The sequence below is a fragment of the Capra hircus genome, chromosome 23, assembly GCF_001704415.2.
Source record: "Capra hircus breed San Clemente chromosome 23, ASM170441v1, whole genome shotgun sequence".
NCBI lineage: Eukaryota > Metazoa > Chordata > Mammalia > Artiodactyla > Bovidae > Capra > Capra hircus.
This window is the reverse complement of record NC_030830.1, coordinates 37,094,587-37,121,084: the sequence shown is the minus strand read 5'-3', so window position 1 is coordinate 37,121,084 and position 26,498 is coordinate 37,094,587.

Here is a 26,498-nt window from a genome sequence, read left to right as displayed (position 1 = left end):
GGTGATGGTGATGATGGTGGTGATGGTGGTGATGGTGGTGATAGTGATGGTGGTGGTGGTGGTGATGGTGGTGATGGTAGTGATGATGGTGATGATGGTGGTGATGGTAGTGATGATGGTGATGATGGTGGTGATGGTGGTGATGGTGATGATGGTGGTGATGATAATGATGGTGGTGGTGATAGTAATGATGATGGTAATGGTGATGGTGGTGATAGTGATGATGATGGTGGTGATGGTGATAGGGATGCTGGCTGCCTCTGCATGACAGTGATGTCACCAGTAACAGTGTTAGTTTTACTGGTGGTGGCAGTGCCTGAGGTGGTGGGAGTGGGCGTCAGGATGCTGTTAGAGATGCTATTAGAGCCACCTTAGCCGTGGCAGGGGAAGTGATGTTCCACACTGCAGTCCTGGTCATGATGCTGGAGATGGAGACCTCCTGGAAAATGGGTTCAGGCTGGCATTGGTGCGGGTGCCTTGCCCCACTCCCACCTCATCCTAGAGTGCCCCTCTGCTCTCCATGAAGGGGACAAGCTCAGGGCCTCCTGTAGAACTAGTTTTATTGCATTCCCTATTCTGGACAGTGTAAGCGATGGCCCTGCCTCTCCAGAGGGACAAATGTGATAAATAAGCAGAGAGGACAAGCCAGAGGAAGCTGCCCAGCCACAGAAGTCATAAGTCTCTGTCCAGCCATGTGGCAGGCTCATTACAGAAAGCTCCGGGGCCATCCCGGGTTGCCTGGCCTGGGGCTTGGGAGAGCCCCCCATGCAGAGATCCTGTCTCCTGTGGCTCTGCAGCTCGGCTCCTGGACTCAGCAACCTCACATTCTCAGCCCTTCTCAGCACACCAGTCCGAGCATACCCAAGACCCCCTTGCGGCGTCCAGGGGCTCAGGCTTCTCTTACCCCTCCCCCACTGTGAAAAATCCAGGGAAGCATTTGACAAGGCTTTCCTGATGTCCCTGAAAATAGAGTAGACAAATAAAAGCTGGAGGGCAGCCCAGTTAGATGCACTGGGCTGTGACATATCCACAGAGTCCTGAGTTCAAATCCACCTCAAGTACTTACCAGTCAAGTGACTTAGGCATTTCATTTACCCTCTTCTCATCTATAACACAGAAATGATAACACACACTTTGCTTCATTGGATGAAAAATGTGAGAGGACATAGGTAAGGTCCTGATTACAAATGTCATGTTAACATTTATGTGCTTTCTACGAGCCTGGTATAGGTGTTTACATAAATGATCTAATTTAATTCATGTATGGATGCTGTGTGGTTAGTACTATCCTATCCCTATTAACTCCTGGAGGAGGAAATGGCAACCCACTCTGGTATTCTTGCCTGGAAAATTCCACGGACAGGGGAGCCTGGCGGGCTGCAGTCCATGGTGTTGCGAAGAGTTGGGCACAGCTGAGCATGCACACATATCCCCATTTACAGATAAGGAAACTGAACCACAGAGGTGCTAATCAACTTGCCTAATGACATACTGCTAGTAAGTGGTGGAACTGGGTTTGTGAACTAGGTAATCTGACATCAGAGCCTCTTCACTGCTAGACTGCCTACCTTGTATACATCAGGCACCCAGTAATGCATATTTATTGGGCAGCTATTTTATTAAGCCAGATTCATGAGGTCCTCCCAGCTCTAAGACATAAAACAACATTAGCATAGAATATTATATTCAATAAACTGTTTTCTTATTTAACATCAGGAAACCCTGTGAAATGGGTATTATTATCTTTATTTCCTTGAAAAGGGAATAAATGCTTAGGAAGGCTTAGTGACTTCTCCAACATCACACGTTCAGAAGTGATGAGACCAATGCCCGGGGTCAGGATTTCTGACAAGGAAACTCACAGCCCCCTACTCAGGCTACTGGGCCTGCCCTCTTTTGCCCTGTTTCCTTTCAACAGGTGGTCCCAGACACCTTGGACCACTTTTCTAGAGCAACAGGGAGCCTGATCACGAACAGGACAAGTGGACTCACCAGCCCCTCTGTGATGTGGCTTCCTACTAAAGAGCCACTCCTCCCCCCGCCCCAGGGATCAAATGCGCTCATTTGCAAAAATAATTGGCTCAAGTTAAGAGCAGAGTCAGCGCACATCTAGAATACAAAAGAAACTAACAGCAGATCGATAAGAAAAAGGCAGAGCAACCCAATAGGAAAACGAGGAAAAGATTTAAACAGGAAAAAACAAGATTTAGACAGACACTTCACAAGAGGCCATCCAAGTGGCCAATAAGCCCATGGTAAGGTGCTCCACACCATCAATCATCAGGGCAATGCAAATTCAGTGGAGACAGCACTTCCATGCCCAGGAAAGGGATAAAATTTAAAGACGGACGATATCAAGGGTAGTGATGGTGGTGTGATGATGGTGGTGATGGTGGTGATGGTGGTGATGGGTGATGGTGGTGATGGTGGTGGTGGGTGGTGATGATGGTGGTGATGGTGATGATGGTGGTGATGGTGTGATGTGTGAATGATGGTATGGTGGTGGTGATGATGGTGGTGATGATTGGTGATGGTGGTGGTGATGATGGTGGTGATGGTGTGATGGTGATATGTGGTGATGATGGTGGGGAATGGTGGTGTGGTGGTGGTAATGGTGTGATGTGATGATGGTTGGTGATGGTGGTGACAGTGATGATAGTGAGGTGGTGATGGTGGTGATTGTGGTGATAGTGATGATAGTGATGGTGATGGTGGTGGTGATGGTGATGGTGGTGATGGTAGGTGATGATGGTGAATGATGGTGGTGATGGTGGTGATGATAGTGATGGTGGTGGTGTGATGATGATGATGGTGATGATGGTGTGATGGTGGTGATGATGGTGATGGTGGTGGTGATGGTGGTGATGATGGTGGTGATGATAGTGATGGTAGTGGTTATAGTGATGATGATGGTGATGGTAATGGTGGTGATGGTGGTGATAGTGATGGTGATGATGGTGTGATGGTGGTGACGGTGACGGTGGTGATGGTGGTGATGGTGATGATGGTGATGATGTGGTGGATGATGATGATGATGGTGGTGATAGTGATGGATGATGTGGTGATAGTGATGGTGATGGTGTGATGATGATGGTGGTGTGATAGTGATGATGATGGTGATGTTGGTGATGGTGGTGATGGTAGTGATGATGTGGTGATAGTGGTGATGGTGATGATGGTGGTGATGATGGTGATGATGGTGGTGATGGTGGTGATGGTGGTGATGGTGGTGGTGATGGTGGTGATGATGGTGGTGATGATAGTGATGGTAGTGGTTATAGTGATGATGATGGTGATGGTATGATGGGTGTGTGATGGTGATGATGGTGATGGTGGTGATGGTGATGATGGTGATGATCGTGGTGATGGTGATAGTGTGATGATGGTGGTGGTGATGGTGGTGATGGTGATGATGTGATGATGGGTGACGGTGTAATGATGGTGATGATGGTGGTGGTGGTGGTGATGATGGTGATGATAGTGATGGTGGTGGTTATAGTGATGATGATGGTGATGATGATGGTGATGGTGATGGTGTGAGGCGGTGATGATGATGGTGATGGTGATGTGGTGATGGTGGTGATAGTGATGGTGATGATGGTGGTGATGGTGGTGACGGTGATGATGGTGATGATGGTGGTGATAATGATGGTGTGATGGTAGTGATGATGGTGATGATGGTGGTGATGGTGGTGATAGTGGTGGTGATGGTGATGGTGGTGGTGACGGTGGTGGTGGTGATGGTGGTGATGATAGTGATGGTGGTGGTGATAGTGATGATGATGTGATGGTGATGGTGGTGATGGTGGTGATAGTGATGGTGATAATGGTGGTGATGGTGATGATGGTGGTGATGTGGTGGTGATAGTGATGATGATGGTTATGGTGTGATGGTGGTGATGGTGGTGAGTGGTGTGGTGGTGAGGTGGTATGGTGGTGTGGTGATGTGGTGGTGATGGTGGTATGGTGTGATGGTGGTGATGTGATGGTGGTGATGGTGGTGATGGTGATGATGGTGATGGATGGTGGTGATGGTGGTGATAGTGATGGGGTGGTGGTGATGGTGGTGATGGTAGTGATGATGGTGATGATGGTGGTGATGGTAGTGATGATGGTGATGATGGTGGTGATGGTGGTGATGGTGATGATGGTGGTGATGATAATGATGGTGGTGGTGATAGTAATGATGATGGTAATGGTGATGGTGGTGATAGTGATGATGATGGTGGTGATGGTGATAGGGATGCTGGCTGCCTCTGCATGACAGTGATGTCACCAGTAACAGTGTTAGTTTTACTGGTGGTGGCAGTGCCTGAGGTGGTGGGAGTGGGCGTCAGGATGCTGTTAGAGATGCTATTAGAGCCACCTTAGCCGTGGCAGGGGAAGTGATGTTCCACACTGCAGTCCTGGTCATGATGCTGGAGATGGGAGACCTCCTGGAAAATGGGTTCAGGCTGGCATTGGTGCGGGTGCCTTGCCCCACTCCCACCTCATCCTAGAGTGCCCCTCTGCTCTCCATGAAGGGGACAAGCTCAGGGCCTCCTGTAGAACTAGTTTTATTGCATTCCCTATTCTGGACAGTGTAAGCGATGGCCCTGCCTCTCCAGAGGGACAAATGTGATAAATAAGCAGAGAGGACAAGCCAGAGGAAGCTGCCAGCCACAGAAGTCATAAGTCTCTGTCCAGCCATGTGGCAGGCTCATTACAGAAAGCTCCGGGGCCATCCCGGGTTGCCTGGCCTGGGGCTTGGGAGAGCCCCCCATGCAGAGATCCTGTCTCCTGTGGCTCTGCAGCTCGGCTCCTGGACTCAGCAACCTCACATTCTCAGCCCTTCTCAGCACACCAGTCCGAGCATACCCAAGACCCCCTTGCGGCGTCCAGGGCTCAGGCTTCTCTTACCCCTCCCCCACTGTGAAAAATCCAGGGAAGCATTTGACAAGGCTTTCCTGATGTCCCTGAAAATAGAGTAGACAAATAAAAGCTGGAGGGCAGCCCAGTTAGATGCACTGGGCTGTGACATATCCACAGAGTCCTGAGTTCAAATCCACCTCAAGTACTTACCAGTCAAGTGACTTAGGCATTTCATTTACCCTCTTCTCATCTATAACACAGAAATGATAACACACACTTTGCTTCATTGGATGAAAATGTGAGAGGACATAGGTAAGGTCCTGATTACAAATGTCATGTTAACATTTATGTGCTTTCTACGAGCCTGGTATAGGTGTTTACATAAATGATCTAATTTAATTCATGTATGGATGCTGTGTGGTTAGTACTATCCTATCCCTATTAACTCCTGGAGGAGGAAATGGCAACCCACTCTGGTATTCTTGCCTGGAAAATTCCACGGACAGGGGAGCCTGGCGGGCTGCAGTCCATGGTGTTGCGAAGAGTTGGGCACAGCTGAGCATGCACACATATCCCCATTTACAGATAAGGAAACTGAACCACAGAGGTGCTAATCAACTTGCCTAATGACATACTGCTAGTAAGTGGTGGAACTGGTTTGTGAACTAGGTAATCTGACATCAGAGCCTCTTCACTGCTAGACTGCCTACCTTGTATACATCAGGCACCCAGTAATGCATATTTATTGGGCAGCTATTTTATTAAGCCAGATTCATGAGGTCCTCCCAGCTCTAAGACATAAACAACATTAGCATAGAATATTATATTCAATAAACTGTTTTCTTATTTAACATCAGGAAACCCTGTGAAATGGGTATTATTATCTTTATTTCCTTGAAAAGGGAATAAATGCTTAGGAAGGCTTAGTGACTTCTCCAACATCACACGTTCAGAAGTGATGAGACCAATGCCCGGGGTCAGGATTTCTGACAAGGAAACTCACAGCCCCCTACTCAGGCTACTGGGCCTGCCCTCTTTTGCCCTGTTTCCTTCAACAGGTGGTCCCAGACACTTGGACCACTTTTCTAGAGCAACAGGGAGCCTGATCACGAACAGGACAAGTGGACTCACCAGCCCCTCTGTGATGTGGCTTCCTACTAAAGAGCCACTCCTCCCCCCGCCCCAGGGATCAAATGCGCTCATTTGCAAAAATAATTGGCTCAAGTTAAGAGCAGAGTCAGCGCACATCTAGAATACAAAAGAAACTACAGCAGATCGATAAGAAAAAGGCAGACAACCCAATAGGAAAACGAGGAAAAGATTTAAACAGGAAAAAACAAGATTTAGACAGACACTTCACAAGAGGCCATCCAAGTGGCCAATAAGCCCATGGTAAGGTGCTCCACACCATCAATCATCAGGGCAATGCAAATTCAGTGAGACAGCACTTCATGCCCAGGAAAGGGATAAAATTTAAAAGACGGACGATATCAAATGTTGGTGAGGAGGTTCATCTATTTCTAATCCCTCAGTCGTGTGTATTTCTAGTGGTACAACTACTTTCCTAAACTATTTGGCAAAATCTACAAAATGCATACATCATGACTCAGAGGTTGCACCCCTCAGGGTAGATTAAAATATGAGTACTTACATGCACCAAATTTTAAAGAGTAGAGTGTTCATGGCAATGCTACTCACAATAGCCTCCACTAGAGGCAACTCTAATCATCAACAGTAGGATGGATAAATCAATAGTGTATGTTCGTATAATGGAGTGTTAAACATCCACAAAATTAATACAGGAAATTCCGTGGTGGTCCAGTGGTTAGGACCCTACACTCTCACTGCTGAGGGCCCCAGTTTGATCCCTGGTCTGGAAACTAAGATCCCACAAGCTGTGAGGCATGGGTGGCCAAAAAAAAAAAAAAGGAATAATATGAAGGAATCTCACAGATAATGTTGAGCAAAGGAAACCAGATACGGATGAAAAGATCTTATATGATTCCACTCATACGAAGTTCAAAAATGGGAGAAGCTAATCTATGGTGTTAGAAGTCACAAGATAATTACTCTTGGTAGGGGGAAAGAAATGAATGTCGTTCAGGCGTGTCTGACTGTTTGCAATGCTATGGACTGCAGCCTGCCAGGCTCTTCTGTCCATGGAATTCTCTAGGCCAGAATACTGGAGTGGGTAGCTGTTCCCTTCTCCAGGGGATCTTCCCAACTAAGGGATGGAACCCAGGTCTCCCACATTGCAGGGGGATTCTTTACTAGCTGAGTCACCAGGGAGGCCCAAGAAAACCTGAAGGGGTCGCCTAGGGGGACGTAACTAGAAACAGAAACAGGGGCGGGGTCTTCAGGCCTCCCGGATCCTCCCATTCCTACATCTGGGTGCTGATGACATCACGTGCCCCATGTGAAAAACTGTCAAACTGTACGCTTATGATTGGCAGTCTTTTCTGAATACATGCTTCAGGAAAAAGTTTTTTTTTTAAGTGCGGCAACGGTGACTGGAGAACAGAATCCACTCTTCTTTTCTCGACAAGGTTGGCAGCCTGACAGAAAGGAAACTGTGTCAGCCGTGGTGCGTCTGGACATCGCTGAGGCGCGTGACAAGGCATCTTGTGATGTCCTTGTGAACAAGATGGACACACACGGCTGGGTGACCATGTCGTTGGGTGGATTGAACCGCTGTCCCCAAAGGATGCTAATTAAGGAATTTGTGTCCACCTGGAGGGAAACTTCTAGTGCCTCCCGGCTCTGTCCTTGTCCTCGGCGGTCCAGCGCTGCTATCAGGGACTGCGATGAAGACATAACAGGCAGGCTTATCACAGTCACAGATGACACGGAGCCGGGAGGGAGAAGGGGGACGGTGCACGACAGAAGCAAGATCCAGAATGATTTTGGCAGCATGGCCGAGTGGAGGAAACATAATAAGATAGAATGAGTCAAGCATCTGTGGGCAGGCCCTTCTGCTATGGGGACCAAAAGCTAACTTCATGGGTACAGGGTGAGGTGGGAGTCGTAACTTTACAGCTGCAGCTCTGTAAGTGGAAGGGTTAGACTCCCCGAGGGCAGGGACCCTCCTGCTTTCTCTCTAGATCCCCAGGCCCTGCCTTGGGGCCTGGTGCAGACAAAGTGCTCAGAAAAGAGCCACCAAATGAATCCTTGAATGAAGGCTGGGGCAGGGCCTGGTTGTGAAACGCTAGCGCTCAGGCCACCAGAGGGAATGAACAATACACCACTCGGTTCTGGATCCTTTTAAATGGATGTGGGCAAACTGCTACCAGGTCAGACAGGAACCAGAGACCTTTCTGTGAGGAACCATAGGGAGCACTGGCCACGCTGAACTAGCAAAAGAGAAACCTGGGGGTGCAATGATGGGGGTCAGGAGTGAGGATGGTCAGGGTCCCTAAACCCCTACAGGGATGCCCAGCCCCCTAGGGACTCACAGCTCACAGGTGAATTCTCAATGGAGCTGATACAGTTTCTGCTTCAGGGCCCTTCACTTAAATAAGCCCTTTCAGGACATCCCCTGGTGGTCCAGTGGTTAAGAATTCGCCTGCCAATGCAGGGGACACAGGTTCAATCCCTGGTACGGGAAGGTCCCACACATGGTGGGACAACTAAGCCGGTGAGCCACAATTCCTGAAGCTCAAGCACCTGAGTCTGAGGCTGAGTCATTTCAAGAGAAACGACTGCAGTTAGGAGCCTGCACATCTCAGCTAGAGAGTAGACCTCGCTCACTGCAGCTAAAGAAAGCCTGCACACAGCAGTAAAGACCCAGCACAGCCAAAAGTAAATAAATAAAATTAAAAACAGGCCCTTCCAAGATCCTCCAAGGGGAGTTCGCAAGTGTTCACATGGTCGCCTGGCTTTGTAAAATTTGCAGACATAGAGATTTTAGCTCCCATCAGTTAAGAGCCTTGTGTCTTTCCTCTGAGACTTCACTCTTTATCACAGTTTCCCTTGTGTTGACTGGTACTGTGGGCATTTGTGAGACCCAGCGCCACGGAAGCTAAGTGAGGCATCCACTGTGATCGGGCTTAGTGTACAAGTTTCTTTGATTCACAGTCACTCCCATGTGAGTTGCTTTATTGGTAGCTGTTCTGGGGCAAGGATGAATAGTCCTGCCACCCACTGTGTTGACTCATTTGGCAACAACAAAGGGGCCGGGTCCATCTGAGTGTGTCCTGCATGTCTGGCCCTGGAAGTATTAGGAGAGTGGAGAAGAAATCAAGTGAGAAAGATATGGAGCCAAAAACGAACCAAAACAAAACCCTGCAGGGCGGTCCTTTGAAGCTGACAGTCGCTTCCCTGGCCCTAGGACCTCAAACAGGGACCACAGGGCAGAGGGCAGGCTTTATACATGTATGCACAGACTTTGTAATGGAGTGCCAAAAAGAGGAGGACATTCTTCTCTGTGTCTGCATCTTCTGTGTACCCAGCATTTGCTTGCACAACTTCTGTCTTAAGTGTAGGTGGAACCAACACTGTCCCTAGGAGCTGTTTAAGCACAGGCTGGAAACCATCTACAGGGACGCTGTAGGAGGGAGTTCAGGAATCAGACGGGAAGTCTTGCCCTCTCTGATTTCCAGACTCCCAAGTATGAGCCAATTTATTCTGGAAGCCAGTCCCTAGCCAGTACTATTCAAGGCCCGTCATTAATTCTCGAGTGGCTCTTGACCTCACAGAGCATCTCAAATTTTGATAGCTTTATTTTTAATATTTTTTAAATGGTGATAAAATACACATAATATAAATTTTACCATCTGAGCTACTTTTAAGTGTACAGTTCTGTAATGGTAACTATATTCACATTATTGTACAACTGATATCCCGAACTTCTTCATCTTTCCAAACTGAAACTCTTTTCTCCATTCATCAACATCTTTCCTGTCCCCTTCCCGCAACACCTGGCACCCACCATCCTATTTTCCATTGCTTTGAGTTAAATTAGTCTTCTTGCTCAGTTGCTCAGCTGTGTCCAACTCTTTATGACCCCATGGACTGCAGCACACCAGGCTTCCCTGTCCTCCACTATCTCTCACAGTTTGTTCAAACTCATGTCCATTAACTCGGTGATGCCATCCAACCATCTCATCTTCTGTTGCCCCTTTCTCCTCCTACCTTCAATCTTTCCCAGCATCAGGGTCTTTTCCAGTGAGTCAACTCTTCACATCAGGTGGCCGAAGTATTGGAGCTTCAGCGTCAGCATCAGTCCTTCCAATGAATATTCAGGACTGATCTCCTTTAGGATGGACTGGTTGGATCTCCTTGCTGTCCAAGGGACTTTCAAGAGTCTTCTCCAACACCACAGTTCAAAAGTACCATGAATTCTTTGGCACTCAGCCTTCTTTGTGGTCCAAATCACATCTGCACATGACTACTGGAAAAACCATAGTTTTGACTATACAGACCTTTGTTAGCAAAGTAATGTCTCTGCTTTTTAATATGCCATCTAGGTTTGTCATAGCTTTTCTTCCAAGGAGCAAGCATCTTTTCATTTCATGGCTGCAGTCACCATCTGCAGTGATTTTGGAGCCCCCCAAAATAAAGTTTTTGTCACTGTTTCCATTGTTTCCCTTTCTATTTGCCATGAAGTGATGGGACCGGATGCCATGATCTTAGTTTTATGAATGCTTTTTTAATGAGTTTTAAGTCAGCTTTTTCACTGTCTTCTTTTACCTTCATCAAGAGGCTCTTTAGTTCCTCTTTGCTTTCTGCCATAAGGGTGGTGTCGTCTGCATATCGGAGGTTATTGATATTTCTCCCAGCAATCTTGACTCCTGCTTGTACTTCATCCAGCCTGGCATTTTGCATGATGTACTCTGCATATATGTTAAATAAGTAGGGCAACAATATATAGCCTTGACCTCATATAAGTGAAATCATATATATAGTATTTATCTTTTTGTGACTGTTTAGGACTTTTGTATTTTTTTAAATGAAGCATAATTTACATCCAACAAAATGCATAAATCTCAAGTATAAAGGTCAGTGACTTTTATCTTAGACACATGTGGGTATCACCACCACTCAAATGAAAAACACGGCCTTTCCAGTAACACAGGCCTTTCCTGTGCATCCCATCTAATATCTAACGCCACCCCAAGGCAACCACTGTTCTGACTTCTGCCAAAATTGTTTATAGCAGAATATACACTGAGCTTGGAATTGAAAGGGCAAGTTCTCATCCCCTTATTAATGGTATCACTTTAAGGCAAGTTATTCTGAGCCACAGTTTCCTCAGCTATAAAACAGAGATGCTAATACCTACAACACAGGATGCTGTAGGGAGGGATCAAATAAAATAGCTTATTAGAGAGAGCCCAGAAGAGACTCAGTACGTGTTGGCTGAATATGGATGCCCTCCCCTTATAGTGGTGCCACGGTGGGGGATGAGGGAAGAGATGGAATGAGGGGAGGAGTCCTAGGCTACAGACGTCTGTGAGAAGTTGGTGGCAAGTGTCACCACTGTCAGGAAATTCTAGTCAAATGAGCTGAGCTCTCAGGCACAGAGCTGGGGGCACAAACCCACAAGCAGGCCCATGTGCATCCTGCCGGTCTGGACACATTGGACTCTGAGTCTCGACCACTGAGATGGTGACTGCATTGCTCATTGTATATCCTCAGTTCAGTGTTCTCCAAAGTAAGTAGGCATCAGGATCGTCAGGAGGGCTGTTGACAACACAGCTTACTGGGACTCATCCCCAGAGTTTCTATTTTGGGCTCTCTGGAACCAGATTTGACAAGTTTTATTTCCCAGATGATGCCGAGACGCCAGCTGGTCCGGAGACCACACGCCAAGCCCCTCTGGTGTGGTAGAACCTGCTGCACCCGGGCAGGCGCACCATCCCTCAGCTACTATCAACTTTGGCCGCTAATGTGTCCCAGGTGTCCCTTCGCTGGAGGCTCATCCTAGGCTGATGGGAAACACCTTGTCCTGGAGGTTACCCAACTCCCTGGCTAACCATCAATGACTGAGAAGGGGCTGAAAAGGGCTGGCCCTCCTCTCAAAGCCAGAGGTAACTCTGCAGTGCCATTTATACTCCAGAGCTCCTCACCAATCAGAACAAGGTGAGACGTAAGCTGAGACCATGTCTTTAAATCCTGTTACAGACCGAATAGCTGTGTCCCCCCTTCAAACTCATATGTTGAAGACCCAATCCCCAGTGTGAGAGTATTTGAAGGTGGGCCTTTGGGAGGTAATTAGGTATAGATTAGGTCATGAAAGTGGGACCCTCTTAATGGGGTTGGTGCCCTTATAAGAAACCCTTCTCTCTTTCCATGAGCGTGTGCCAAGGAAAGGCTGTGAGAGCATGCAGCGAGAGGCGGATGTCTGCAAGCCAAGAGGATGGCCCTCACCAAAACTGAATTGAGGGATTTCCCTGGCAGTCCAGTGGCTAACACTTCACCTTCCAATGCAGGGGGGGAGGGTTTGATCCCTGGTCTGGGAGCTAAGACCCCACATGCCTTGCAGGCAAGAACTGAAACATAACACAAAAGCAATATTCTAACAAACTCCATCAAGACTTTTAAAGTGGTTCACATCAAAAACAAACAAACAAAACTGAGTCTGTTGGCACTTTGATCTTGGATTCCCAGCTTGCACAAGCATGAGAGATAAATGCCTTGTTTTTAAGCCACCCCATCTTACTGTTATAGCAGCTCGAGCAGACTGACAGCTCCCTCCTCTACACAGGGTTCCTGACAAGCACCCTCGGAAGAACCACATATCTCTGAATCCCTATCTCAGGCTCTGCTTTCAGAGAGTCTGTCTGACCCAAGACACACAGCAGGTGCTTAATAATGTTTGTTGAATGAGTGAACAAGTATGAGGCACATCGGGCTTGAGAAGATGACCCCCTGCCTTCCTCTAGGCCCCTCTCAGACCCGGACACCAGGTCCATGTGGCCGAGGCTGGAGTTGCTGCTGTCTCCATTCACCGTGTTGTGTCTGGGAGATGCTGCCAAGGGCAGCCTTGGGCCTCCGGATGGGTTGATTGATTAATTACTGCCAGCCCTGGGAAGAGAACACAGCCAGCCGCCAGCTCAGAGCTGCTGGCAGGGCTCCAAGCACCCCTCCTGGCTCCTCCTGGCAGGTGAAGTCTTCATTTACACCAGTTGGCAGGGGCAGGCCGGGGAAGGGACAGGCCTGAACTAGGGTGCAGGTGCATACTCTGGAGTGAGAGGACACAGGGGCCTTTGTTAAAGCCTGGGGATCAGCATTTATTAACACCACTACCGCTGGAGGATCTCTTGAGGGGAATTAATCCCATTGTCCAGTTAGAGAAACTGAGGCCTAGAGAGACACAGGTTCGATGGGGGTGGGTGGCACCCCAGGCCCTCTGTCTCCTAATGTGGCTTTTGGCCTGCTTTGGAGTGAGGATGATAAGGGGGGGGGGGCAGATTTCTAGTAAATTCTCTCCCTTTCTCCCCTCCAGCTCTAAATCTTCCCCATTAGCAGGTGCTGTCCCAGCCTAAGACAGACCAGGAAAGAGAGAAGCAAATCCTAGGACATGCCCATGTCTGCTCCAGGGAGGGGCTTCCCGTTGATCACTGTACCCCACACGCGGGGGAACAGGTTGTGGGCCCTGAGAGGGGAGGGCTCCCACCGCCTTTGGGTGGGAGGTTTCCAGGGAGGGCTCTGAGGTCCCTTTGTTAACCCTGCACACAGCTCTGCTGTGCTTACAAGCCTGGCATTGGACTTTACAAGGCCGCCCATGGGGGGAGATGAGAATTCACCTCCCTGTGCTTCAGTTTTCTCATCTCTAAAATGGGCACAGAAATAATTCCTACTTCAGGGTGGTTGGGAAGCACCAAGGTGTTAATATGTGCAGAAGAGCGGCCGGCAGGGAGGGGACACAAGCGGGGCTGTCTCCCAGTTTCATCAAATCTGAGCTGCCATGGTTTGGATACACCATGACTTTATGTACTGCTGGGAAAACGAAAACGCTGCGGACAGTAACTGTAGCTTTCACTCCTTGTAAGACGCATCCTGGTCTCAGAAACGTTAAAACTGCGAGCCAAGTGTGCTTCTTAGGAAGATGAAATACGGCTTTATTCTCATTCTTACGGCTCTCTAACCGAAGCACTTAGCCCCCCACCAGCGGCACGGCGGGTGCGGAATAAACATTTGCCGAGGGAATGAATGACAGGTCAGCACCCCCCCCCCCAGCACCAGCGTCGGGAGGCAAGTGGAGCTTGGCGCCGCGAGGGCAGCCTCTCCCCCACCGTCTCCCCGCCGGGTTCCCAACTCCCCTCGGGTAGGGCAGGCCTGGCCCAAGGCGTCTTCTGTCCCCGCCTCTGCCCCTCGGTCCAAATCCAAACTAACGAACCCCTCCAAACGCCTTGCGTGGCTCCTAACAGGTAAGGTGGGTAGACTGGAATGGGCCCTCCCTCGCCACGCCCCTCCAACACACCCCCCCCCCCATACACGGGATGATTTACATGCTCTGATGCCCTGGCCCAAATAAATCACGACCCTCTGCGGGACCCTCAAGAATGACGGGTCACAGGAAAGTGCAGCTGGAGGAGTTCCTGGCTCCTGGATTAAATGCTTTGGCGGGGCCGGGTGGAAGGGATGGAGGGCGGGGTACACTGCGTGTGCACCTCTCTCTCCTTCTCTCCAACCTTCTAGAAGGAGAGTCAAATCCCAGCTGACACTAGCAGCCTGACCTCGGGCATGTTACTTCTTGGGAACCTCAGTTTTCCCCATCTGTAAAATGGGGGGGGGGATATGACAGTTCCCTCCTCCGCGTGGTGAGAGGGTAAAATAGGCGGAGTCTGGCAGGCAGTGTCCCCTTCCCCTTCCTTTCCCCCTCGCATCACTCCTCCCCCACCCGCTTCTTTCTCTCAACCCCATTTCAGCCCTGCCCTGTAACCTACTTAACACAAAGACTGATTAATTTTCCTTCCACGGCTAAAATGCACTTGAATCCTGCCTGTGCGAGGGAGGGAGGGAGATGGGGCCCAAGGCCAGGTGGAAGCCTGGGGCTGAGGGAGGCTGAGCCAGTGAGGGGCCGTCCTCACACAGGGAATCTGCTCTCTGGCCATTCCCACAAAGATTTAATTTGTATCTTAATGGCCCTCAGCCTCCTCCATAAAAGCCCTAAAGTGCCTTTTTATTTAAAAAAAAAAAAAAAAAAAGGAAAGAAAAAAAGTTGCTGATTGTGTCTGCTGCTTCCTAGGGGATGGCAGAGGGCAGGGCAGGGCAGGGCAGGGCAGGGGGAAGAAAAGGATGAGGTGGAGGGGTCTGGGGGATGTCTAGATTTTGCTTTCCAGCTCCCTTGCCTGGACCAGAGACAGGGCACACCAGCTCTGCTGCGTAGTGAGGAGGTGGCTGCTCCTGGTTGATCTGGAGAGCACAGTTATGGCGGGAAATACTGGAAACGCTCTCCCTGGGTCCCAGTCTCCTGGGAGCACAGAGCATGCGGGATGCACATATCACACTGAGCGCAACCAACCAACGGCCTCCACTGTATGAAGATCTGGCTGGGGCCCCTGGGGCTCGAGGGAGGAGGAGAAGGAGAGGTTGGTATTTCACCAGCGCTCAGTGGCTCTCCCTGGAGGACGGTGATCAGTTCCACCTCCCTCCCTCCTTTTCCTACCTGTCTCCACGCAGCACCTGCTCAGCATCTCCTTCTAAGCCCCCCAGTCATCAGCTAAGACCCTGGCCTCTACCACTTTCGCATCTCTAGCTCCTCCCAGACGCCTCCTTAAAGTTTTTCTGTCTCTCCTGTAGCTGAAAGATCCCTATACCCTCCATTATTGGAGGCAGAGGGGTATGGGAATTGCTAAGGAGCCCAGAGTGTGGTATTCAGATCTTCCAGCTGGGAAACACCAATCTTTTTAAACTGTATTTATATATTTATTTTGTGGCCACATGGCATGTGGGGTCTTAGCTCTCTGACCAGGGATCAAACCCGCCCATACCCCTAGCATTGGAAGTTCGGATTCTTAAACAATGGACTGCCAACCAAGGAGGTCCCTGGGAAGCACCAGTCCTAAAAACAGGACCCCTAAGCCTTTGGTTCTTAATATTGTCAGGCGAGTGTATGCTCCTTGGTTCTGTCTCATCACAACAAAGATTTGGAGCGACGGACATTAAAGCCCTCGGCGCGTCATAGCTCTTGGGTCTTGGACAAACCATGTTATAGCTCTTAGACAAATCAGTGTTACAGCTCTATTTTATTTAGAAGATAGCTGGAGAATCCATCCTCGAAGCGTGAGGGCATGCCAACCCAAAGACTCGAAGAGAAGAATGCCCCAGCGTGCGGGGGGGGGGGGGGGGGGGGGGGGGGGGGGGGAGGGGGATGGCAGGGGAGACAGAGAGAGCCCTTTGGCTCCTCTTTTTATGTTTTTCCCTCCCCCTAGGCCTGCTCTATGCAAATTGGGCTAGCCAGGAGTGTTTGTTCTCCTGAGGTCCTCACTCTGGTCCTCGGATCTTCCTTTGTTCTATTTTCGAGGGCTTTTCCCTTCCTTGTCTTTTAGCCACCGCCATTTCGGACTCCTGTTTCCTATTCTAACTACCTAACAGTATCAAGATTTCTCTTTCCAACATAGTGTTCTAGGCCAATAGGGTCCGGGCATTTAGTTCCAATGAGGGGGAACAGATGTATCTGTGCAATACAATTCAATATTGATCAAGATAACTTGTAAAGATACAGATAAAAAGAAAAAAGCAAAGCTCCCAGCTTTCCTTCTGTTGAGATGTTTTTTGTATCTGTTTTTAAATTGAAGTATGGTTGATTTACAATGTTATATTAGTTTCAGGTGCACAGCATAGTGATTCAGTATTTTTACAGATTACAGTCTATTAAAAGTTATTGCAAGATAATTGCTATGAATCCCTGTGCTATGCAATACATCCTTGTTGCTTATCCATTTTATACACAGTAGTTTGTATTTCTCAGTCCTTTACCCCTAATTTGCTGTTCCCCCTTCTTTTTCCCCTTGGGTAACCACTGGTTTGATTTCCAGATCTGTGACTCCGCTTCTGTTTTTCATATACACTCATTTGTATTATTTTTTAGATTCCACAAGTGATATCTTATAGCATTTGTCTTTCTCTGACTTATTTCACTAAGGATAATATTCTCTAGGTCTATCCATGTTGCTGCAAATGGTAGAACTTCATTCTTTTTTTTCTGGCTGTTGAGGTTTTTTTATGTCTTATCTCACCATGCCAACTTCATTCCACTGCGCACAGATGAATGTGTATATTAGCCAAACTGAAAAACTGAGGCAGAGGGATAAACACCAGGCAGGGGTTAGTGGATTATTCAACAAAGGATTCAGAAATTCAACCAACCCAAGGTGAGCCAGCCTTAAGTCCTTCCTCTCTTGCCTCAATTTTTTTTTTTTTGCCACACCAGGCAGCATATGGGATCTTAGTTCCCTGACCGGGGATTGAACCTGTGCCCCCTGCAGTGGGCAGCTCCGGGTCTTAATCACTGGACTACCAGGGAAGTCCCTCCTGCTGCAATTTCCCAGCTGATTTTTTTCTACTTTTTCTGTCCAGTTTTTTTTTTTTTTTGGACTGTGTTAGTTACAACGTGCAGGATTTTTGTTGTGTCAGGCGGGATCTTTCCTTGTGGTGCACAGACTCTACTTGCAGAGGGCAGGCTCAGTTGCTCCAAGGCATGTGGGGTCTTCGTTCCCAGACCAGGGATCAAACCTGTGTCCCCTGCGCTAGAAGGCAGATTCTTGACCATTGGACCACCAGGGAAGTCCCTCTGTCCTGTTTTTTAAGTAGAGATTTTAAGTGATTTTTCAAGTGGAGAAACTTAAGCAGAGATTGTCTCATCAAATACCACCCGCTTCACCATGGTCCTCTGGAGTTCTGATCTCTCTGGAGGTTACCTAAACCAGTGATAACAGATGTAAATGCCTACAGGAAGAAGCCAGATGGGAAATATAAACGTACAGATCAAACTAAGTGTAGCACTGCAGGGAGAGGTGAGGTCTGTGGCAAACTGGAGTGCATGAATTTCCATATAGCTATCAAACTCTAAAATAATTAAAGAATATGAATCTTCTGATCGTGTTAATTATATAAACCTTTAGATTAAACAAAGTGCTTGAAGGTACACATTTTTCTCTGTTTCTTCCTAAAACACCACCAAATGACAGTTAAAGATATTTTTAAAGGCAAAACCCACACAAAGAAAAAGGATGAAGAAGAACTGATAGCAGATGAGAGATGCCATTAAAATTTTGGAAGTTGGAAGCCTGGTGGATGGGTGGTAATGGACTTTTACTGTAAAAGCAGCATTTTAAGCCCCTAAATTGGAAGGGGTGCCAACCCACTCCAGTGCTCTTGCCGGGAGAATCCCATGGATGGAGGAGCCTGGTAGGCTGCAGTCGATGGGGTCGCTAAGAGTCGGACACGACTGAGCGACTTCACTTTCACTTTTCACTTTCATGCATTGGAGAAAGAAATGGCAACCCACCCCAGTGTTCTTGCCTGGGGAATCCCAGGGTCAGCACAGCCTGGTGAGCTGCCGTCTATGGGGTCACACAGAGTTGGACATGACTGAAGCGACTTAGCAGCAGCAGCATGCCAACAAGAAGCTAGATTCTCAAGGTATATGCCCAGTAGTGGGATTGCTGGGTCATATGGTAGTTCTATTTTTAGTTTTTTAAGGAACCTCCATATTGTTCTCCATAGTGGCTATATCAGTTTAGATTCCCACCCACAGTGCAAAAGGATTCCCTTTTCTCCATACCCTTTCCAAATTTTAGTGTTTGTAGGCTTTTTTATGATGGCCTTTCTGAGCAGTGAGAGGAGATATCTTATTGTAGTTTTGATCTGCATTTCTCTAATAATTAGTGATGTTGAGCATCTTTTTATGTGCCTCTTAGCCATCTCTAAGGGCTTCCCTCATAGCTCAGTTGGTAAAGAATCCGCCTGCAATGCAGGAGACCCCGGTTCAATTCCTGGGTCAGGAAGATCCATTGGCAAAGGGATAGGCGACCCATTCCAGTATTCTTGGGCTTCCCCTGTGGCTCAGCAGGTAAAGAATCTGCCCACAATGCGGGAGAACTGGGTTTCATCCCTGAGTTGGGAAGATCTCCTGGAGAAGGGGAAGGCTCCCCACTCCAGTATTCGGGCCTGGAAAATTCCATGGACTGTATAGTCCATGAGGTAGCAAAGAGTCGGACACGACTGAGCGACTGTCACAGGGAGGGGCAAGGAATAATAAGGTGCTGTACTGTAGAGTCCATGGGGTCTCTAAGAGTTGGACACAACTGAGACACTTTCACTTGTCTGTTTTTTGGGCTTTCCTGGTAGGTCAGACAGTAAAGTGTCTGCCTGCAATGTGGGAGACCTAGGTCGGGAAGATCCCCTGGAGAAGGAAATGGCAACCCCCTCCAGTACTCTTGCCTGGAAAATTCCATGGATGGAGGAGCCTGGTAGGCTACAGTCCATGGAATCCCAAAGAGTTGGACACGACTGAGCAACTTCACTGGTTGCAAGAAAGTGAGTGAGACTGGTTAGTCATCTGTGTGTCTTCTTTGGAGAAATGTCCATCTAGATCTTCTGCCCGTTTTTTGATTGGGTTTAAAGTAGATAATTAGCAGAAACTTGTATAGCACAGGGATCTCAGCTTGGTCTCTCTGTGGTGACCTAGATGGGTGGGATGGGGGAGAGAGGTCCCAGAGGAAGGGCATATATGTATACATATACCTGACTCCGTTGTACAACAGAAACTCACACAACAATGTAAAGCGACTATGTTGTTGTGTAGTTGCTAAGTCGTGTCCAGCTCTTTGGGACCCCATGGACCGTAGCCCGCCAGGCTCCTCTGTCCATGGGATTTCCCAGGCCAGAATACTGCAGTGGGTTGCCATTTCCTTCTCTAGGGGATCTTCCCAACCCAGGGATTGAACCCACATCTCCTACATTGGCAGGCAGATAATTTACCACGGAGCCACCTGGGAAGCCCCTCAAAGCAACTATACCCCAATTTTAAAAAAAGAAACTAGATGATTCACACCACAGAACCTAAGCAAGGTCTGAGCATTAAAGATGCCAAATACCACTGAAGGTAGGGGTAAGGAGTGAGGCTGAAAACGGCAAGAGTAGTTTGAAAAGTCTCTAGAAGGAGCAATTAGATCTTCAAGTCTCCTTTCAAGACCTTAGTTAATACTGACTCCACTCCAGCAGAAGACCGGCAGCATATTCCCAGGAAAGGCTGAAAGACAAGGCCTCTGGCTTCGGGAATAACAGGCCAGCTGGAAGTAAGGTGCTGGGTAAGTTTCCTAGGGCTGCCATAATGAATTCCCAGAAACAATAGAAACAATACTTGGTGTCTTCAAACAATAGAAATGTATTCTCTCGTGGCTCTGTAGGCCAGAAGTATGGAATGAAGATGTTAGCAGGACTGTTTCCCTCCCAAAGCTCTAGGGGAGAATCCTTCTTGCCTCTTTGAGCGTCTAGAGGCTCCAGGTGTTCCTGGTTTGTGCTGCATCACTCCAATCTCTTCCATCTTCACGTGGGCTTCTGGCTGCCTCTCCTTTGTATGTCACATATAGGACTCTCGTCATTGGATTTGGAGCCCACCTTATTACTAGTCCGGGATGACCTTATTTGAAGATTCTTCACTTAATTACATCTCTGAAGTCCTTCTTTCCAAACATATTCACATTAACTGTTTCCAGGAATTACGACATGGACGTCTTTTGGGGGAGCCATCAAATAACTCACTACAGGTATTTTGCTGGAAAAGATGATACATGAAAGTCTATATTCTGAACAGGAGGACTCTTGCTCCCCTATTCAAGTCTCAGGATCCTGGCAGTCAGGTTTATACCTCCACTGACTGGCTCAAGAGAAAAGTCTGTCTATACTGACACTGGGCTTCTATCTATGAAGCAGCTAGGTCCCCACCTGATCATCCTTCCAGGAGGCCCAGTAGTTGATAGCTTTCCCATGGAGCTGTCAAATGATTTCCTAGTAACCCACTATTAAATATGAACAGACCACAGGGATCAGCACATGTGTACAAAAAGTCTCTAACTCAGAAGATAGAGACCAAACAGAAAAGCAGAGAAATAGAAATCTGAGGAAACAGAAACCGGGAAACAGATGAAAACTTAATTTTAAAAAATATAAAAACAATTTCAGAGAGATAAGAGTATATTGTATCCATGAAATAAAAATAAAATGCTATGAAAAGAATCATTCAGAAAACAAGTGGTCTTAAGATTTTTTTAATAATTTAAAAGAATATAAATATAAAAATTTAAAAATGAAGTTGTGGAAATCTCCTACAAAGTAGAGAAAAAGAGAAAGAATGAGAAAATGGGAGAGAAAATTTAAGAAAATTCACAAATCAGCTTATAAGATCCAATGTATGACTATTAGGAGTATTGGAAAAAGAAAAACAGAGCGTATGGAGTGGGAAAAAGAAACCAAGATATAATGCAAGAAACTTTTCTAGAACTAAAATACATGCTTGAAATCATCCAGAACAATGAACAGAAAGACCCTTAAAAAACCACCTCATTGTGAAATGTCAAAACATCAGTACTTAAAAAAGAAATCCTAAAACCTTTCAGAGAGAAAAAATAGGTCACTTGCAAAGAAAAGGGAATCAGAATGGACTCAGATTTTCAACCCTACCAGTAGAAGCTGGAAGACAATGAATTGATGCATTCTAAATTCTGAGGGACATGGTTTTCTATAAAGAATTGCATGCCCAGCAAAACTATCCATCAATGGGAGGGTAGAATAAAGACATTTTTAGACATGCAAGATTTCAACATATGTATATATCTTTATATTCCCTAATAGCCTTGAGTCTTCTGATCCTGCTTTTACTTAAAACATTGGTATTTGGCTGATGGTATTTGTTTCCTATTGCTGCTATATCAAGATGCCACAAAACTTAGTGGCTTAAAATGGCAAACTTATTATTTTATATTTCTGTAGGACAGAGTCTGACGGTAGTCTCACTGAGCTAACGCCAAGGTGTCAGCAAGACTTCATTCCTTTCTGGAGGCTCCAGGGGAGGATCTGTGTTCTTGCCTTTTCCAGGTGTCGGAGGCTGCCTGCACTCCATGGCTCATAGCCCCATTCTGTCTTCAAAGCCAGCAGAGTCCTCCTCACAGCTCAGTACGTCACAGTGCATCATATCACATCAGTCTGACCCTGCATCGGTCACTACATCTCCCTCCCTGATTCTGGCTCTTCTGCCTCTTTTCCACTTTCAAGGACTCGTGTAACCACACTGGTCCCACCTGGACGATGCAGGATACTCTCCCTATCTTGAGGTCAGCCGATTAACAATCTTAATTCTATCTGCAACTGTGTAATTTCCCTTTGCCATATAACTTGACATATTCACAGGTTCTGAAAATTAGCACACAGACCTCTGTGGGGGCGTGGAGGGGAGGGCAGTGTGGGGCACGTTCTTTTGCATAGCACGATGATGGATTTTGTTTTGCATTAATTCTGATTTTTTAATATAGTGCGTGAAAATATCTGGAGGTTCTCCTTAAATTTTATGCCTGAGCTGAGTGAGGCAACCTAATCCAACACTCTTTTTTCCTTCTTGCCCACCCGTCCCAGCCTCAGGCCCAGCCCGGCCGAACAACCTGGGCCTCGGGCGGCCAAGAATCCAGCCAAGTTCTGCAAGCCCTTTCCCAGCGATGCATTTCTCAGTTCCAGTTTTAAGAGATGGGGGCTCAGGTTGCTGAGTCGAAGAAGGAAAGAGAAGTCCTTGGATTCCTCCTGGGCCCCAGGGAGGAGGTGGGCCCTAAACCACCACACACCTGATCCCCCCTCGGGGCTGCCTTCCAGCCCGCCAGCAGGCAGGGAGGATTGAGGCTGGGGGGGGAGGGGGATGATGGCAGGGGGAGGAGCAGACAGGAGAGCTGAAAGAGGATCTTGGTGCCACGTGAAGGTCAGGGGCAGCCAGCGGTGTCTGTGTCACCGTGGGAGTGGGGACGCTAGAAAGCTGATGCTGCTCATGTCTGGAGAGGCCCTTGGGAGGTGGGGGTCTGATTCTCAGCCTACTAGCAATGTCACAGAGGACACTTCTGGAGAATGATGGATTGGAAGGAGAGAAAAAGACTGAGGAAAGGGGGCCTTTGTCCCAGAGATGGGGGCGGAGAGGGGAGTGGCCAACAGTGGAGGCATGTGTGTGTAAGAGAGTTCTCAGAATTCCGAGTCCAGGGTGCAGAAGGCAAAGGGTGGGTTTAACAAGCACACGCTAACTTCTACAACTATGTGAGCCTGCAGAGCAGTCCTCATGGGAGATTGTGCAGAGACCTCACCCTTGCATAGATTTTTCAAGTCCCCAGAGCCCTTCAACATTCTCTCTGGTTCTCACCACAACCCCAGGAGGCAGGCCAGACAAGCCCCATTTAGCAGGTGAGGGAGCTCCATGCAGGGAGTCCTAGCTGCCAGCGTGGCTCAGACCCCAGATCTCCCAGGTCCCCCCTCATCACCTCCCTGAGCTCTCCTCCAGGAAGGGAAGGGAGAGTGATGGAGGAAACGGGGAACGAGAAGGGGTCCCTGGGCCAGATCGGGGCAAATGCCATCACTGTCACCCCCAACAGCAACACACCTGGCTCCAGGTGTTACTGTTACAGGATGTGGAAACCCCTTCAAGGGCCCAAGAGTGGGCTCTTGTCTAACACCCGGAAATGAGTTGCCCGAGGAGACACATGTTGACAAATCAAGAGACATTACTGGGGCGGGGTCCTGGAGCAGGAGGGTAAGGGGACTCAGGAGAGCTGCTCTGCCACATGGCTTGCAGTCTAGGGTTTCATGGGGATAGGATTTGCAGGTTGTCTCTGGCCCATCATTAAGACTCAGGGTCCTTCCTGGTGGCACACACATTGCTCAGCCAGGACAGGTGCCAGTGAGAAGGATTCCGGGTGGCGGAAGGACACGTGTCATCTCCTTTTGACCTTTCCCAAACTCTTCTGGTTGATGGTGGCTTATTAGTTCCGTGTTCCCTACCAGGACCTTCTGTCGTAAAATACATCACGCAAATGGTTACTATGGTTCCTGGCCAGGGTGGGCGGTTTCAGTGTCCTTCCCCTAACATTACCACGTAGGATGATGTGAACCCCAGCTCTCCTCCTGGAGTCAACACTCGATGCAGCTGGCATAGGAGCCAGCGGGGGTTGCGGGGAGACCCCCCCATGGGGGTGGGGTTAGACCTCCATGGGGGTGTCAGGGGTGGGGTTAGACCCCCCATGGGGGTGTCAGGGGTGGGGGTAGACCTCCATGGGGGTGTCAGGGGGTGGGGTTAGACCCCCCATGGGGGTGTCAGGGGTGGGGGTAGACCTCCATGGGGGTGTCAGGGGGTGAGGGTAGACCTCCATGGGGGTGTCAGGGGGTGGGGTTAGACCCCCCATGGGGGTATCAGGGGGTGAGGGTAGACCTCCCATGGGGGTGTCAGGGGGTGGGGGTAGACCTCCATGGGGGTGTCAGGGGGTGGGGTTAGACCCCCCATGGGGGTGTCAGGGGGTGGGGGTAGACCTCCATGGGGGTGTCAGGGGTGGGGTTAGACCCCCCATGGGGGTGTCAGGGGGTGGGGTTAGACCCCCATGGGGGTGTCAGGGGTGGGGTTAGACCTCCATGGGGGTGTCAGGGGGTGGGGTTAGACCCCCCATGGGGGTGTCAGGGGTGGGGTTAGACCTCCATGGGGGTGTCAGGGTGGGGTTAGACCCCCCCATGGGGGTGTCAGGGGGTGGGGTTAGACCCCCCATGGGGGTGTCAGGGGTGGGGTTAGACCTCCCATGGGGGTGTCAGGGGGTGGGGTTAGACCCCCCCATGGGGGTGTCAGGGGTGGGGTTAGACCTCCCATGGGGGTGTCAGGGGGTGGGGTTAGACCCCCCATGGGGGTGTCAGGGGTGGGGTTAGACCTCCATGGGGGTGTCAGGGGTGGGGTTAGACCCCCCATGGGGGTGTCAGGGGTGGGGTAGACCTCCATGGGGGTGTCAGGGGGTGGGGGTTAGACCTCCCATGGGGGTGTCAGGGGGTGGGGGTAGACCTCCATGGGGGTGTCAGGGGTGGGGTTAGACCCCCCATGGGGGTGTCAGGGGGTGGGGGTAGACCCCCATGGGGGTGTCAGGGGTGGGGGTAGACCTCCATGGGGGTGTCAGGGGGTGGGGGTAGACCTCCATGGGGGTGTCAGGGGGTGAGGGTAGACCTCCATGGGGGTGTCAGGGGGTGGGGGTAGACCCCCCATGGGGGTGTCAGGGGGTGGGGGTAGACCTCCATGGGGGTGTCAGGGGGTGGGGGTAGACCTCCATGGGGGTGTCAGGGGGTGGGGGTAGACCTCCATGGGGGTGTCAGGGGTGGGGTTAGACCCCCCATGGGGGTGTCAGGGGGTGGGGGTAGACCTCCATGGGGGTGTCAGGGGGTGGGGGTAGACCTCCATGGGGGTGTCAGGGGGTGGGGGTAGACGTCCATGGGGGTGTCAGGGGGTGGGGGTAGACCTCCATGGGGTGTCAGGGGGTGGGGGTAGACCTCCATGGGGGTGTCAGGGGGTGGGGGTAGACCTCCATGGGGGTGTCAGGGGGTGGGGTTAGACCCCCCATGGGGGTGTCAGGGGTGGGGGTAGACCTCCATGGGGGTGTCAGGGGGTGGGGTTAGACCCCTCCATGGGGGTGTCAGGGGGTGGGGGTAGACCTCCATGGGGATGGCAGGAGGGGTTGGTCCAGCCCCTCCTGTCCTCTGCCTGGTCCCTGCTTGCTACCCACTGAAAAGGGTCAGACTATGGGGTCGAGTGTCACTGATCTCAGGCCCGGGTAGCCCCCACCCTGGGGTGAAGGTCGGGCCAGTTGCCCCCACTCCGTACCCCTGTCCTCTCTCCCCACCGATTCAGGGCCTCTCACTTTCCCAAAGAAAGACCCAGAGGCAGAGCTCCCTGCTCAGGCTGGCCAGCACGGCCTGGTGGGAGCAGGGGGCGGACAGGGTGCCCTCTCGGGGTTCCCCTGGGTGGCTCTCAAGGATGGCCTGACTGGCAACTGTGGAGTTTGTTTGTTTTTTTATGAGCTGAGATGATGGAGCAGGTCCTCCCACCACCCCACCTCCACCCCCATCCCAGGACTGGCTGGGCCCTCTGAACCCATCAAATCAGAACCAGGGACAATTAAGTGATTGAGGCACAAGGGCATCGTGGCAGATTTTCCTTTAAGAGCACAGAGGGACGGTCACTGGGAATAACTAACAGGTGGGCCAGGAAAGCAGGAGGTGGAGCTCTCCGGGGACCTGGCACAGAGAGGGGGCAGACGGAGACTCAGAGGCTGCAGGGGAAAGGGCAGCGAGAACTCAGAGGGGCAGGGAGAAGAGACGTTCACGCGTCACACATCTCACAGGCCCGGAAAGCGAATGGCAAGGGATGCCCTGGACTCTGAGAGAGTGGGCAGTCTGCGAGGTGAACAGGGATTTCTGAGCCTCTGGCTGCCTGACCCCCTCCCTGCCCCAGGGGGTGGCACAGGAGCGTACCCAGGAGGGCTAGCAAACTGAGGCGTCAGAGGTCCTGGTCTGGTGGGCCCACCAAGGCCACTCTGCCTGACCCTCCCCTGGGCCCAATCAGAGGCTCAGAACTTCTTCCTCAAACGACCCAAGCTGTTGACCCACGACTAATCACTAATCGTTTGCATATTTTGCATATC